The sequence below is a fragment of the Octopus bimaculoides genome, chromosome 5, assembly GCF_001194135.2.
Source record: "Octopus bimaculoides isolate UCB-OBI-ISO-001 chromosome 5, ASM119413v2, whole genome shotgun sequence".
Lineage (NCBI taxonomy): Eukaryota > Metazoa > Mollusca > Cephalopoda > Octopoda > Octopodidae > Octopus > Octopus bimaculoides.
In genome coordinates, this window is record NC_068985.1 from 63,228,025 (window position 1) to 63,232,863 (window position 4,839).

At 37.7% G+C, this 4,839-nt stretch overlaps 1 protein-coding gene across 1 annotated transcript in view; it reads left to right on the plus strand.

Moving 5' to 3' along the window:
* Nucleotides 1-4,748, plus strand: part of LOC106878672 (tropomyosin Tod p 1.0102) — a 26,513-nt gene extending 21,765 nt beyond the window's left edge. The window contains exon 2 of the mRNA XM_014927955.2: nucleotides 4,670-4,748. The gene's annotated coding sequence lies outside the window, so the exon portion shown is untranslated. The remainder of the gene's footprint in view (nucleotides 1-4,669) is intronic.
* The last annotated feature ends 91 nt before the right edge of the window (nucleotides 4,749-4,839 follow it).

The window sequence follows — 4,839 nt, forward strand, 5'->3', positions numbered from 1 at the left end:
TGTGTGTGTGTGTGTGTGTGTGTGTGTGTGTTTATATATATATATATGGTGCATCAGCATGGCCGCAGCTCTAAGCTGAAACTATAAACAAATAAACCCAACACTCCTCACATTCATATGTATATATATGTATGTATTTGGCATAACCTTAACTGTAAATCTTAAACGATAAAACATCTGACAAAAATGGCTGCCACTTCAGCATGCGGTCTATCTGGCCATTTATGCTTTAGTGTGAACAACAAATTACAACACCTGCAAAACACTGGAATAGTTAAATTCTTCCCACTCCAACCAAAATGTGTAGAGCTGTGCCAATGTTAGAAACTGGAACTTCCAATTGTTTGATAAGTATCTCCTGGATGTTCCTGATAGGTATCTCCTGAGTGACTTGGAGAAACCTCGGCGGGTCATCAGAGCGTAGAGTTTACATTTTCCATTAGGTTAACCGTTAAGGACTGTAAGTTGTCCACAGTATTTAACTAAACACACCAACACTTCGTGATCTGGACAGTAAACTTGGGAAAAATAAACTGGGTGTCGGGTGTTGGAAACCGAATGCGTATTTTCCAATACGTATAGGTTTCAAGAATCAGATTAGTGAATTTGTGAAGAGAGAATTGACAGGTGCTTATTAATGACACGTGAGATATGTTGCAAAATAACAAAAATAAACAATTAATTAAACTCTGTAAAGAAGTAGTAATAGAGAACAATAAATTAGGAGAGGTGTTAATCAAGTAATTAAAAGAGGCAAACAGAGAGGGTATCGGTTATGATATTCCTGCAAGGAGAATGACCCATAATTAGTTCAGCACAAAACAAGAAGGATGCGTTCTTCATGTATGGGTGCGTCTCCTGAAATATGGGACAGTGAAAACCGTTGAACAAATAAAGGTGTTAGAGGCGCAACGTGACACCGAACCTGCACTGCGATCTTTCTCGAACATTTCGCGACGAGCAATGGACTGGTGATGGTTTTCCACGGCTACCACGGCATTTTACCGCGACCCGAAAACAAAGATGAGGTAGCAGACGTGTGTTACAAGGCTGTGTGATGGGTAAATCACTGAGATTAAATGGTCTTTCTTACGAACTTTAGTGTGATATGTTAACTAACTAGCCCCACCGTTAACTAATATGTGCGTGAACCAATGTGTGTATGTGTGAGTATGTGTGTGCCATTGTATTCTATTCACTTTAAGTGTGTGTCTTTAATCATAGATTAGTGTCGACTCAAGCTTTGAGTGAAATTGGGCTTATGGAAACCTATGGATAAGGAAGTTAAATGGATTGTATTTGTAATACTAGAACCTGGTCATGTCAGATACTGTGTCATGTTGAATCTATCCGATGTTAACGTAGAGAGTATCTGTGGAATAACTTAATAAATGTTGATCGAACAATAAGAATTTCCATTCATTGAAACAGGGGTGAGCTCCACCCACATTTTTGATCATTTCAGTATCATTCATAAAGTTGCTGATAATATCTGACTAATAGATAATGTATCCACATGATTACCTGGGGAATGATACACTGGCTTAGAAAGGTAGAAGACTAAAAATTATTTCTGAAACTTGGTAACTGAGGCGCTTGTAGCATAAAGATCCTTCGACGAGGAATATAACGAGACCGTTAGTCGAGTTCAACCCATGATGCAACAGTTGGTAGTCTGTAACCTAATCCATCCTATCTTTTCATCTCTATTCTAGTGTTTCACTGACACTTAGGTTGTCTATTTGAGTATCATATATATTCTATCCTGCTATCTTGCAACAACATTTTTATCGATACCGGAAGGAATGGTAAAGTTGATCTTTGTGCCAATTGTACTGAAAGCGGCAATAGATAACAGAAGTTAACTATTTCAGTAAGCTGTCGACCGGCGCCATTTTCATATCAATATAGCTATAATTTTCATTGAATACCAGTCGATGTAAAAATAAATTTAATATATCTTCAGTCAGACCATCTGAGAAAGCTACCTATGTAAAACTTGTGCAATCTACTCGGTTATTAATGCATGTCTGTTCTATTTATTCAACTCATGTCGAATTGATACGCTGATATTCGTAGGTGAAAACTATTTTTTTCTTTTATTTACCCTAGTATTTTACATATCATCTACTGTTACCGTTAATTTTTTTTTTATCAAAGTATTAGATATAGAGTAGAGCTACATAGCTGTATGGAACAAGTTATGCATAGCCACTGACAACTGTGCTCGTATAGACTCGCGATAGACAGATTAATGATCAAATGGTTTGTGGCTGTGCTCTGATTTAGTTTGTTCTGAGATTAAACTGAACTCATTCAAAAGATGGTTGATTGCGTGAATTCAATTTCATATTTTAATGAAAGCCATTATAAATACAGGTGTGTTGAAAGGCGGCGAGCTGGCAGAAACGTTAGCACGCCGGGCAAAATGCTAAGCGGTATTTCGTTTGTCTTTATGTTCTGAGTTCAAATTCTGTCGAGGTCTTCATCCTTTCGGGGTTGATAAATTAAGTACTGGGGTCGATCTAATCGACTGGCCCCCTCCTCCAAAATTTCGGGCCTTGTGCCTAGAGTAGAAAAGAATACAGGTGAGCTGGACTGCAGCTGATGTATGGCAACCACGATTATTGTGAAAAACAACTTTAATGCAAATAGACTTCGAATCTTGAGACGATGTTGAATCCTCTTTGGTTTTCTAAACTTATCAGTAACACACACACACACACACACACACACACACACACACACACACACACACACACACACAGGCTGCTAAGACGACTTACTCGTCTGGTCAATACAAAGTACAATGGAATATGATATAACAATGTAGGGACCGTATATGAAACGATATAAAGGTATACTGTATGTGGTGGAACGACAGATTGCATGATATTGGATGGTATGACACGTTGATGATAGCTAGTCTTGTCTCATAGTTGTTTTATTCTAACAAGACTAGCAGGGTAAGGTATATGATATATCTACACCTTTATCTAAACGAATATCTTTCATGTTAGATTTACAGATTGGGCTGAAATAGAAGGATAAAATACAAGAAAAATAGATTTGATGGTGAAAGGTCAAAAGAAAAGAACGGTTATGAAGCAGGAAATGAGGATCTATGTACCGGAAAGACTGGTTATTATTAAAGATAAAAGGGAAGCTAAATATGTGAAGCCGCTAAGTATTTCAGTTTGATGTATGCTGCTTGCTGGAGATGAGGAGCAGGTATATTGTTCTAGCTTACTTAACAGTATTGTATTGTCAGGAAAGAAATATTATCAATGGCTCTGCAATAAGAATCTGATATTGCAATCTGCGACGTCTACAAAATGTATTAACTGGAAGAATTGGAATTTTGCCAAATATCTTTCTTGCAACAGAAAACCAAAGGAATATTTTTCAGAAATATTTTGTGCTGGTTTTTATTTATATATCGCAATAAATAAACAAATACATACATAATACATACATACATACATACCCGCACATATGTACATGTGCACATATGCACATGTGCACATATGCACATATGCACAACAACATATGGTCATGTCAGAATAGAGGATGGAAGAATGGCTAAACAAATGACACGAGGGGAAAGACCACATTATAAATCAAGGAAGCGATGTTATAAAAGGCAATCTTAATGCTTTGGAGATAGATGTGGACAACTGGGAGGCATTGGGAGGTATTGAAAACTGTACATCATACAGAAAGATTGTTGGGAGTATATGTGGTGTCTATGAGCAAAAGCAAGTGGAGCATGCTTTTCTTCAGAGCGTTCACTTTACAAGCAGGACTCAAGTGCAGTACTTACAGAAATCCAGCTGGAATTAAAATGCAATGTGTGTGTGTGTAATTTCGTCTGTCAAGAGCTGAGTTAGTCAACTACCTGCGGTCACATGAACTAGGAAGAAATCAAGCAGCTTGCGAGGTAGTTCTGTCGCCACATTCTCCGCGATACATTTGTAATTTGCAAGTCAGCCGGCGGTCTGAGCAGACAGGGTTTGATAAATGGAGTCACAATTCAACCGGTGATGCCATTAGTCAGGCAGATCAAGTGATACACCTATAAAAGTGTTTGCAGAACGGAAGCTAGAAGCCACTTCGTGCACATGATCATGCAATGTTCATTGAAGGGATAGCGCTCTTCTGAAAAGAAGGAATTACCGCCATGTGTGTGTGTGTGTGTGTGTGTGTGTGTGTGTTTGGTATATATATCTATATATCCTCATATACCCACCAGGAATGGTTTCTGTGCAGTTCACAACTTGCTTTAAAATATTAATCATACCAATGAAGGACATTAAGGAAGAATCTAGCACTTTGGATAGCTGGAAGTTGACTTATAGTGAGATGCGCTTCCAGCTAGAGAATTAAAATTAAACAAACGAAACAGAAGGATCCGAACTTTATTATACACCATCAAATTACTCCCCCGTGCAGATTTATCATAATGATGGGGGTGGGGTGGAATGTCCGTGAACATCATATAACAAAGAACTCCCAAAACACAGTTTAGGAATTTTGCTTTTAATAAACACCGACAATTGATTCTACTTAAATCTCATTGATGAAATGTTTATTTTCAGCCGTTTAAACAAATGTACATATTATTTTAATATTCTGGTTTAATATGAATTTATATATTTTTATTTTGTAGGAACCCATGGCAATTCTTGTGAATAAAGTTGAGTAAATTCATCTGCAGTCATCAGACAACCCTTACCTATAACAGGAAGTGAAGATTTTCGGACCAGAGGACTCAGCCAGTTTCGAAATTATCCGATCCACTTCTTGTTCTCTATCTCTTTATCTATCACTCGCCCCCTC